The sequence below is a fragment of the Malania oleifera genome, chromosome 4 (genome assembly GCF_029873635.1).
Source record: "Malania oleifera isolate guangnan ecotype guangnan chromosome 4, ASM2987363v1, whole genome shotgun sequence".
In the NCBI taxonomy this organism is placed as follows: domain Eukaryota; kingdom Viridiplantae; phylum Streptophyta; class Magnoliopsida; order Santalales; family Ximeniaceae; genus Malania; species Malania oleifera.
In genome coordinates this window covers 73,718,266-73,731,180 of record NC_080420.1, presented here as the reverse complement: position 1 = coordinate 73,731,180, position 12,915 = coordinate 73,718,266, and positions in this window count along the sequence as shown.

Genomic DNA, 12,915 nt, shown 5'->3' with positions numbered 1-12,915 from the left:
CATGTGATAGTATGCCTTCATATAAACAAATTTAAGCTAAATTATTTGCATTACATAATAGGTTCATAAAAGTAACTAAAAGAAACATTGACTAGAAAGAAAAAAAATGAAAAACTAAAGAATCAATTAGAAACTTCTAAATTAGTTGAAAAAGAAAAGGAATCACATATTGATGATCTTATGAAGAAAATAAATGAGATGTCTTAAAATTTGGTAAAACTACAAGTAAATGGTGAAAGCAAGAAAGGCTTAGAAATAAAAGACCTTAAAAGTAAAATTGAGGACAAGGATAAAATCATTTACAATTTTTCTAAAGGAAAGGAGAACTTTGAAAAGTAGATTGGAAAACAAAACATGTCATTAGATAAAGAGGGAATAGGATTTAATGGAATTGAGAACAAAAAGAAGAAGAATCTTTATATGGGATACTTTGTCAAGGAATCAAAGTATTATGTAAGCACATCTTCAACTAATATCTATCAACACACTACATGCTTCTTGTGTAAGAAAATGGGACACATAAAATTTGATTGTCCATTTAAAAGAAAGAATGAGAAAGTCAAGAAAGTTGGGAGAATTAAAGAAAACAAATATGAAATAAAGAAACTTAAGAAAGTTTGGATACCTAAGAGTAATGTATTGAACCCTTCTTGTAGGTTTGCCTTAAGACAACCTCATCAAAAGACAAATGGTACATGGACAATGGGTGTTCTAGGCACATGACTGGAGATAAATCCAAATTCACCACACTAATGCTAAAAGATGGTGGATACGTCACATTCGAAGACAATGCCAAAGGCAAATATCATTGAGATTGGTAAGATAGGTAAAGAACCTTCCCTTACCATTGATAATGTGTTATTGGTAGATGGATTAAAGCATAACCTATTGAGCATAAGCCAATTAAGTGACAAGGGTTTTGACGTAATTTTTAAGCAAGACAAATGTATTTTTGAAAATAAAGAAAAACATAATACTCTATTCACCACTAAAAGAGTTGATAATGTGTATTGCATAAATTTTGAAAAGTTAAAATCTCCAAATATCACATGCTTAGCAACTATGAATGAGGCAACTTGGTTATGGCATAGAAGACTAGGACATGCTAGTATGGACTTACTATCAAAACTAGTTAAGACGAACTTAGTTAGAGGACTACCTAGCACAAAGTTTGTTAAAGATAAAATTTGTGATGCTTGTCAACTAGGAAAACAAACTAAGTCCAGCTTTAAGAAGAAGAAACACATTTCCACTAGCAAGCCCTTAGAGCTTATTCACTTAGACTTGTTTGGCCCAACTAGGACACGAAGTCTAGGAGGAAAGCAATATGCTTTCGTCATCGTTGATGACTACTCTAGCTTTACCTTGGTACTATTCTTAGCCTCAAAAGATGAAGCATGTAATACATTAATAAACTTGTGTGAAAGACTTCAAAACAAAAAAGGCTATGGTGGCTTAAACATTAGAAGTCATCAAGGAAGAGAATTTAATAATAAAGATTTTGAAAATTTTTGCAATGAACATGGAATTAGACATAACTTTTAAGCACCTAGAACTCCACAACAAAATGGAGTTGTTGAAAGAAAGAATAGAACCCTTCAAGAAATGGTTAGGATAATTTTAATTGAAAACAAACTACCTAAGTACTTTTGGGCTGAATCCGTTAATACTGCATGTGAAAGTTGAGGTGTAGTCCCAAGAGGGGGGGGGGGGTGAATTGGGTTATTAAAATTTTTAATGCCTTTTGTGGAATCTTAACCTCTTGTTGATTCAATAATCACACAGCAAAAACTTAATTACTTATTCAATCCACAAACCAAAACATAACACAAGTAATCAAAACTTGATCAACCAAATAACCAATCAACAACTTAAAGTAAACAAACAAAGATACCAAACCAAGATAAAATATGCAGTCTTTTGGTAATTTAAGCTTTTGATTGTAGCACTGCATTGAATGAAATTGTTTGCATTTTCTTAAGAAAGATTTCCACACACGATTAAACAACATATGCCCTTTTTAGGTTTTTACAAACATTTAATCAAAACATACTTTCTTTTATTAAGAGTATTCTTATTATTCTCAGTTCTTAACTTTAGCTACCTGCTGTAAGAATCGCAAAAATAGTTATACTTGATTAGGGCTATGATCCTAAAAAAAAAGAAGATAATAAATAAATAAATAAATAAATAAACTTAAATTAATTAAACATTATTAAATTAAAGTAATTAAATAAATATTATTATGGATATATATATGTGTATATATATAATATTAATTTAAATATATACTTACCTAATGGAAGTCTCAAGAGCTTCCTGAGACTTCAGACATTTCAAGTGTAATTCTGAGCAAATGTTCTCTCTCTATTTCCTGCTCTCGTCACTCTCCTCACGTTTCTCCGTCTCTCTCTTCGATTTCGTCGGTCTAACGAGCATCAATCGAAAATTAGAAAATACCGCTGGGCTCCATTCTCCGCCACTGACAGTTCTACTAGAGGGGATTTTTTATAGGAGTGGCGCAAGCATATCTCCTGGGGTAAGCTCAATTCTAACTTTTACCTCAATTTTTCATAAATCTTAAGCCCAATTGACGATTGGACACCATCACGAGAATCTAGCGATGATTCTCTACAAGTCTAACGGAGCGGATTTCTCGTGGGGTCGTCGTAGGCATAACCTCAAAATTAGGCTAAGGGGGTTATTAAGGGGCTAATTATTATTTAATTATTATAGATTTAGAAATGTTAAATATTGGGCATTCTGAGGTTGAATTAGGGTCATTGAATTCAAGGCTCAGGTAAGCGCTACGAGTGTAATTTCGGGACCCTGCGGGCATAGTTTAGGAAAACCAAGGTAATTTGATTATTTTGGAGTTTAACAATTTATTTGGGTTATTGGGAGCTTAGGAAATGTTTTATGGAAATTACGTTGGAATTCTGTTGAATATTCTGGGGAAATGGAAATTATAGATTTTGTACTGGAAATGCCACGGGCTCAAGATTGAACTGTGTGGGCATCTTAGTAAGGCAAGTAAGGGGATAAACTAATTCAGTATTTTCATAAAATTATTCATTATTTTATAGCATTTGATTTCAGGAAAATATGAATATTGTAAGATTATGTTTGGGAAATACTGTTGTGAAAAGGGATATGATTTAAATATGTTTTATCAGGAAATATGATTTTAGAATAAATTTTACACCAGAATGTTATCCATATTGTGTGGCATGAGTATTACTTACCATGAAAATTATGCTTATGGAATATTATGTTATTTCATAATAAACATGTATTTTCAGTTTTTAGGAAAATTATAAAACAGTGCGAAAACTATGATTTCATGAATATTATGTAAACAGTGCAAGAAATTCATGCTCAGCATATTACAATTTGCCGGTGCAAATGCCGAGATTACATGCTATGTTATACTGACGCAGATGCCGTGATTCATGTTGGCGTAGATACCATATTCATGTATGTTATGACAAAATTCGTGAAATATTATCATGTCAGATATTATTATGAAATATGAAATAGTTATATTCAGTATTCAAATCGTATTATATGATATCAGAACCCGGATGGTATGGTTTAGTTCAGTTTTCAAGAGCACGGTACCGTAGCTATATGTTCAGAATTATGATAGTGCTACCACACGACTTGTAGTGTGCGAGATGGCAGTCGATGTGGCTTCAGTGTAGAGTGGTGATGTTCCCCTGGAAGTCCAGGACCAGGTGGGGCAGGCCCATCGTACTTATAGACTTATGCTTGATCTAGCATGGTCAGCCAGCCATTGCTAGGTCCCACCTTTGGGCCGCACAACCTAGTCATGTGGGGGTAAGACATAACATTAACTAGCTATCCATCTTAGGTATTATTTCAGTATAGTACAGTTATATAAGATGTTTTCCATGCACAGTATGTAGTATGTTATATTATGAATTGACAAATCATGTTTTACTCAGTTTAGTACAGTCAAACTTTTCCAATTATGTTTTATGTTTTATTTATATGTACAACACGAAAATACTCATGTTGCCACACATTGATACTAGTTTATTTCCCTTATTGAGAGGTGTCTCACCCCAGCATTAAAGCATTTTAGGATATCCGGGTAGAGAAGTAGATAGAGCTCTGTGACGGTAGAGTTGGACTGTGCTACCCTATTAGAAGAGTGAGTTGTTGTGCTAGGGTCAGATTTACTTTGGGAATTGGCCCTAGGATACTTTTCAGCCTTTTGGTGGATGATTGTATATATATAATTAGTAGATTTAATAGAACTCGGGTATTGTGATTTATTGGATGGTTGTATTTAAATTACGTTTCCTGCTGCTTAGGTGTCAAAGTTGTTTGGCAGGTACGTCCCCGCTACCCATGGGTATGGGTGGTCCATGTTTATATTAGTATAACAGGGAAACTAGGTAATTAAGAATGATGTTATGTTTTTATGTGAAAAAAAAATATATGGTAAAATAGGAAGGTCTTTACAGTTTGGTATTTGAGCCTAGGTTGCTGGTTTTGTAGACTTTAGAGTGCAGCGAAAACAATACCAGAGTATAGGAATGGATTTTGAGGAAAATAGGAAATGGGTAGATTGAAATGTGAATCAGTCATTGTGAAGCATGAGGTGAGAATTTAGGGTTCTATCTTGCGGCATAGAGATAGGAATATCGAGGTTGTTTCTGTGTTTTTCCTAGAGTGACGATTTCAGGAAAACCATGGATACTATCGCTGGGTCTTGTTTCTGAGTGGTAGGATTGAATTTTAAATGGGGATTAAGGATGTGGGGATAACGGGTTATAGAAGAGTAATTTATGAGTTATAATAGTGTATTGGTTGTGTGATAGTAATTATATACTGAGACTGGTTGTTCCCTTTTCAAGATAGACCTCGGTAATAACAACGTAAACACTGAAAGTAATGGTAACGAGAGGGATTCCAGCATAGGTGGCAGTGACCTTGAATAGGTGTTGTGCAGTGTAGGCCAGTAGGTCATGGCTGGGATTGTGTGGAACTATGGGGGACAAAACTGCCTACCAGTTGACCCGGGCTGCACTATCGAGCAACTTATCCACATGAATCCCCCGACTTTTATGGGGAGAGCCAATCAAATCATTGCAAAGTAATGGATCCAAGAGATGGAAGATATATTAGTAGGTCTCCACTGTGTAGATGAGTAGAAAGTTTTGTATGCTATTTTTAAAATGACTGGGGAGGCCAAGCGTTGGTGGATGTCGATAAAGCTACTTAAAGAAGAAAGGCTAGAACTAGAAACCTTGACATGGAACCATTTTAAAGAAATTTTATGTGATCAATACATTCACTCTTCTACCAAAGATGCCCAAGCGGAAGAATTTATGAACCTAAGCCAGGGAAAGAGGTCGTGCCTCCCGATTTTCAGGCAGGGTTCACTCGAGGACCATGGAGGAGATATGATAGTCGGGGGGGGGGGGGATGAAAACAAGAAGGAGGAGAATGAGCAGTACAGGGTAAACAGATTTCTCCTCCTTGTTCTAAATGCTATAGGAGACACCTAGGAGAGTTTCGAGTGAGGGAGTTTGTCTATTATCGGTGCTATCAGTTTGGACATATTTTGAGAAACTGTTAGGCACCTCTAGCGATAGCGGTTGCTCCTTGACCATATAGAGGAGGCTATCAGGCACCTCGAGGCAGACAACAGATGAATACTGCTCTGGCGCAACTTTATGCACTGACGCCTGGAGATGTTGAGGTGGCAGGAGACATGGTGACAGGTAGTAAAGTTATAATTTTAGTTAAAGTTATTGTTTTGTGTGATTTAGAAGTAATGTGTTCATTTATTTCTTAGGAATATATCAGACTAAGTAAGATGGAAACTTAACTATTAGACATCAAATTATTTGCAGCCACACCAAGAGGAACAATGGTAAAATGTAAAAGGGTGTTTAAAGATTGTCCAGTGGATATTCAGGGAAGGATATTGTCTGCTGGTTTTGTAGTACTTTATAGGCGCTGGTTTATTTTTGATCTTGGCAATGGACTGGTTTTCTGTCAGTTAGGCTAGTATTAACTATTATCAGAAAGAGGTAGTGTTTGGACCTCCAAGAAGACAAGAGTATAGATTTGTGGGGCCATATGTGCGCGCCCCACCATAGTTGTTATTCGCCATTCGGGCGAGGAGGTTGTTGTTGGTGGGTTGTTAGGGATTTGTGGCCTATGTGAAGGAAGTATTTGAAGGGGAGTTTAGGGTTGAGGATATCTCGGTAGTGAGGAATTTTCCTAATATATTTCCTGAGGATTTGCTTGGACTACTTGCTAAACATGAGGTAGAATTCGCTATTGATATGGTTCTAGGGACAGTGCTAATTTCGAAGGCGCCATACAGAATGGCACTGACAGAGCTGAAAGAATTAAAAGAACAGTTGCTGAAACTGTTACATAAGGGATTTATCGGGCCCAAAGTGTCACCCTAGAGAGTGCTAGTATTGTTTTTAAGGAAGGAAGATGGGTCGATGAGAGTGTACTTCGACTACATATTTTCATATTTCCACAAGTCGACCAAAATAGTGGGGATAGTGTAATCCTAAAATTGAGATGCCCATAAAAATATAAGATACTAAGTGGGCAAAAATTTGACTTCTAGGTTCTGTGGAAATTCTTTATTCCCTGGGAAGTGATGCTGTCACCATAAGCTGAGAACAAACCTAAGAATAAGATGTCATGGGCATCACATTGCCAAGTAACCTGAAGGATCCTGTGAATCAAATAACACCTAATAAAATCATCTTTATCAACTCACTTAGAAGAAAAATCATAATGATACTTGGACCTTTAGCAATCAGCTATTCAGAAAGAACCCGTACATGCTAGGACCCGAAACTTTTTCTTTTTGCTTTATCCTATGTGAATCTTGGCAAGGGGATATCAATTTAACCGCTTAGGCATCGACTCGATTGGGATTTGATTTGTATACAGCCTAATGTGGAGTCTTCTATTGTTGTCTATAATTGATTGTGGCTTTTGAGGTCATCCTCAGAATTTGATTTTTCTACCATTAGCAACTCTCTAGTACAAATAAACGTCACGCTTTTCTTCCTGGTCCATTCCACACAAGATTTGTGCTGCCAAACAATATTCGATCACTGATCATAGCTGACTAAACAACTTCAGTAGTATTGTATTCTGTACCAAAAACCAAGACAAGTGTGTATTGCATATTTGTCTAGCCATTGGAGCAAGATCAGGGTTAACTTGAGTCAATATAGCAAGACTTAGACTTACCATAATCGCAGTCCATGTTTTTCATTGGGGATATTTTACGACTATGTTTTGATATTCAATGTGTGTCACCATAGGTTAGAAGTTGAGTCTTAAAAACAGTTTGAAGCAATAAAAAAAAAAAAAAAAAAAAATTCTAGGAACCAATTTGGTAGGAAAATGGTACCTTACCTTGATTTAAAAATGTAAGCTACACATTGGTTTGGCATTGAAAATAAATTGGGTGATTAGGATTTCAGGGAATATTTGGGAGTTCATATAATTTTTACTCAAATGAATTATAAAGTTTTGTTGAGAGTTTTAAGTGCCATTTTTACATTTGATCTGACAGGCTAACGATTACACATCTTGGTATGGGATGTCTCAGCAGGTATGATCCTTGATGAGTATGAGTCATCATTGCAAGTTCTCTATTTAAAATGAGGCTAACCATTGGTGGTTATCTATTGATCATACACCTAGTTGATTGTTTCCAAAAGGAAGTAGTACTTGGAGATTCAAATGGAGTGATGGTTTCCTTCCAACTAACATGCTCTCATATTTGACATCTTGAGAGCTTGTGAATTTGGGCACATGTCTGGGGTTTGTAGCAGCAATGAAAGAAATATACGAGTTAACGAATCCCAAACTTTTTTACCCATAGGTGATGAAATTCTAGATATTCTTTTCAGATGACTTATCAGGGCTATCTTCAAGAGGAGATTGAATTTAATATCGATTTTGTGCTAGGAGCGGAGCCTATGTCGATTGCTTCCTATGTAATGACATCAACTGAACTAAGGCAACTTAAAGTGCAACTAGAAGATTTCCTTAACAAGGAATCTGTTCAACCTAGTATATCATTATAGGTTGCACCTGTATTATTCACTAAGAGACATAGTGGGGCCTTGAGGTTATGCATTAATCATTGGAAGTTGAATCATGTTACAGTAGGAATCGGTATCGACTTCCAGGGATTGGGGGATTATTGGAATAATTGATAAATCCTAAAATTTTTGAAGGTTGATTTGCAATTAAATTATCACTAATTAAAAATTAAAAATTATACATCCCAAAGACAAAATCGAGTGCACAATAAGATTGCGAAAAGTTTCTAGTGTTACCAATTGGGGTTACTAATGCACCTTGCATTTTCATGGATAGGATGAATCAAGTTATGCAACTATATTTGGATCAATTTATTATAAATTTTTATGGATGATGTTTGGGGTATTCAAAGACTCAAAAAGTACATGAACCACATTTGGAATTAATTTTACAAACATTATGAGAGCGTCATTTATATTCTAAGTAGGAAATGTGAGTTTTGGACAATTAATACGAATTTTTTTGAAGTCATGTCATAATCAAAGTATAGTTAACCATTCATTCTTCTAAGGTTATGTTGGTGTTTGATTTTTGAAAGACTGGTAATGAAAATTGAAGTTGTTGAGTGTTAGTGCTGAAGTAAGGTACATTAGAATAGGATGTATAATCCATCAATCTAAGTTATCAGTTCTAATGAACTTGTTTAAAAGATTGACTCAAAACTTGTTAGGTTAATGATGAATTTTACTTGGAGTTGTATTCAACAAATTTTGAGGGAGAAATTTTTATAAGGAGGGGAGAATGTAACAACCCCAAAAATAGTTACACTAGATAGTTATGATCCTAAAAAAAATATTTAAAAAAAAAAATAAATAGTAAAAAAATAAATAAAATAAAATAAAATAAAATTAATTAATTAAACATTATTAAATTAAAATAATTAAATAAATATTATTATGGATATATATATATATTTATATGTATATATATAATATTAATATAAATATATACTTACCTAATGGATGTCTCAGGAGCTTCCTGAGACTTCAGACATTTCAAGTATAATTATGGGCGAATGTTCTCTCTCTCTCTTTCCTGCTCTCGTCACTCTCCTCACGTTTCTTCGTCTCTCTCTTTAATTTCATCGGTCTAATGTGCGTCAATTAAAAATCGAAAAATACCACCGAACTCCATTTCCGCCACCGACACTTCTATCGGAGCAGATTTTTATAGGCATATCTCCTGGGGTAAGCTCAATTCTCACTTTTGCCTCAATTTCTCGTAAATCTTAAGCCCAATTGACGATCAGACACAACAACGAGAATCTTGAAATGATTCTCTACAAGTCTAGTAGAGCGGATTTCTCGTGGCGTCGTCGTAGGCATAACCCCAAAATTAGGCTAAGGGGGTTATTAAGAGGCTAATTATTATTTAATTATTATAGATTTAGAAATGTTAAATATTGGGCATTCTGATGTTGAATTAGGGTCATTGAATTCAAGGCTCGGGTAAGCACTGCGGGTGTAATTTCGGGACCCTGTGGGCATAGTTTAGGAAAACCAAGGTAATTTGATTATTTTGGAGTTTAACAGTTTATTTAGGTTATTGGGAGCCTAGGAAATGTTTTATGGAAATTATGTTGGAATTTTGTTGAATGTTCTGGGGAAATGGAAATTGTAGATTTTGTGCTGGAAATGCCATGGGCTCGGGATTGAACTGTGTGGGCATCTCAGTAAGGCAGGTAAGGGGATAAACTAATTCAGTATTTTCATAAAATTATTCATTATTTTATAGCATTTTATTTTAGGAAAATATGTATATTGTAAGATTATGTTTGGGAAACACTGTTGTGAACATGGATATGATTTAAATATGTTTTATCAGGAAATATGATTTTAGAATAAATTTTACACTAGAATGTTATCCATCTTGTGTGGCATGAGTATTATTTACCATGAAAATTATGCTTATGGAATATTATGTTATTTCAGAATAAACATGCATTTCCAGTTTTCAAGAAAATTATAAAACAATGTAGAAACTATGATTTCATGAATATTATGTAAATAGTGCAAGAAATTCATGCGCAGTATATTACAATTTGCTGGCGAAGATTCCGAGATTACATGCTATGTTATACCAGCGCAGATGCTGTGATTCATGTTGGCACTGATGTCATATTCATGTATGTTATGACAGAATTCATGAAATATTATTATGTCAGATATTATTATGAAATATGAAACAGTTATGTTCAGTATACAAATAGTATTATATGATATTAGAACCCGAATGGTATGGTTTAGTTCAGTTTTCAGGAGCACGATACCGTAGCTATATGTTCAGAATTATGATAGTGCTACCACACGACCAGTAGTGTGGGAGATAACAGTTGATGTAGCTTCAGTGTAGAGTGGTGATGTTCCGTTGGCAGTCCGGGGCCAGGTGGGGTAGGCCCATCATACTTATAGACTTATGTTTGATCTAGCATGGTCGGCCAGTCATTGCTAGGTCCCGCCTTCGGGCCACACAACCGAGTCATGTGGGGGGTAAGACATGACATCAGCTAGCTATCCATCTTGAGTGTTATTTCAGTATAGTACAGTTATATAAGATGTTTTCCATGTACAGTATGTAGTATATTATATTATGAATTGACAAATCATGTTTTACTCAGTTTAGTATAGTCAGATGTTTCCAATTATGTTTTATGTATTATTTATATGTACAACACGAAAATACTCATATTGCCACACACTGTTACTAGTTTATTTTCCTTATTGAGAGATGTCTCACCCCAGCATTAAAACATTTCAGGAAATTCGGGTAGAGGAGCAGATAAAGCTCCGTGATGGTAGAGTTGGACTGTGCTACCCTGTAAGAAGGGTGAGTTGTTGTGTTAGGGTCAGATTTACTTTTGGAAATTTCCCTAGGATACTTTTCAGTCTTTTGGTGGATGATTGTATATATATAATTAGCGGATTTAATAGAACTCAAGTACTGTGATTTATTGGATGGTTGCCTGTAAATTATGTTTCCTACTACTTAGGTGTCAAAGTTGTTTGGCAAGTATGTCCCCGGTACCCACGGGTCTAGGTGGTCCATGTTTATATCATTATAACGGGGAAACAGGGTAATTAAGAATGATGTTATGTTTTTGTGTGAAAAAAATATATATGGTAAAATAGGTAGGTCCTTACACTTGCACTTTGCATGCACACACAAAAAAGTATATGGATGCTGAAAATAAAGAGTAAGGAAAGGGAGACACCAAGATTTTTACGAGAATTGGCTTATCCCTAGCCTACGTCCTTGCCTTTGGCCAATACTACCAAAGGATTCCATTACTGCACTCCTTTCCGGGTGGTGCAAACTGTTACAATTGATACCCCACACTTAGCCACTCCTTCACTAGGATAGAGTAGCACCTCTCCAAGTGATATCCCACACTCGGTCAACGATCCAACAACCTGGAATCATCCAAGAACTACAAGAAACAAGAAATAATTTCTGTGTACAAGAATACTCTCACAAAGAGTAGACTAGTACAATTTCAAACACTAGATACTTCAATATTCAAATATCAAATTGAAATAAGATTGAAGCTCAAGTAAGAATTCACCAAGTTCCTTCTCTAGATGAGCAATTAGCAATGGAAACTCGGAGAATGGTGATTAGCAATACAGAGATTCAGTAATTTAGTTGAGCAAAGATTTGAGCAAGAGAGAGCTTTGATAGCAAGATGACTTTCAGCCAATTTTTCAATTCTTGGTTTTATTTGATTTGTAAAACCATGTATTTATAGGCTTAGAAAAGTAATTTTGTGTTGCCCAAGATTACTTGGAGTATCTCCCAAGTTTTCATAAATTTTGGGGCACAAGAAACCTTTATTTGAAGTTTAAAACATTTAAAATTTCTAGATGTTAACAGTGTTTAGAAGACTGAAGTATTGGGTTCAGTCTTCTGATGTTCCTTAACACACTGGAAAATTTGAACTGGACACAGGGTCTGACGACTGAACTGAGGGTCCAGTCTTTTCTAGTCCCAGATTAGATGACTGAACTAAGGGTTCAGTCTTCTGCAGGTGTACTGCCTCTTTTGTATTCCTTAAAAAAAATATTCAGTAGATTGAACTAATTCTTCAGTCTTCTTAAGAAATTCTTCAGTAGACTGAAGTAAAACTTCAGTATTTTGAGGTACATCTTCAGTATTTTGTGTACCTCAGTCGTCTGGGCAGACCAAATTCAGATTTTTCATTTTAGTCTTCAAAAATATTTTTTGCTCTTTTGCTTTGATTTCTTATAAAATAATTTTTGATATTTTGAAATAAGGTCTCTAAGTCCATATTAACCCAAAAAGAGCTTCAAAATATTTCATAAGATATTCAAACATGAAGTACTTACAATATTGTCCTTAAAGCCTAATATTCTACTCTTTAAGCCTTTCATTGTATTTTTCTTTAAGTTCCTTTTGACTTGAGCTTTGAGTCAGCTTTAAGTGTCACCATATTTTGCTCATATTGATTTTTCTTTGAGCTATCTTTTGGATCACTCTGCATATAAATGTGGCTTTATGAATATGTTAGTTTTGGTGCAATCCTAAGAGGGGGGGGGTGAATTGGTATTTAAAAAGTTTTATCCCTTAGGTCAATCCACTAACATCAGTATTACACAAGGCTAAGGTTAATCTAGTGCATATAAAATAAATCAATGTAAATATACAGCGAAATTTAAACTGCAATAGAAATTTAACCAAGCATGCACAATCAAGAAGTAAAGGAAACAATACTAGAAATGTTATCGAGGTTCGGCAAACTGCCTACATCCCCGCCTTGGCCAAAAAGTACAA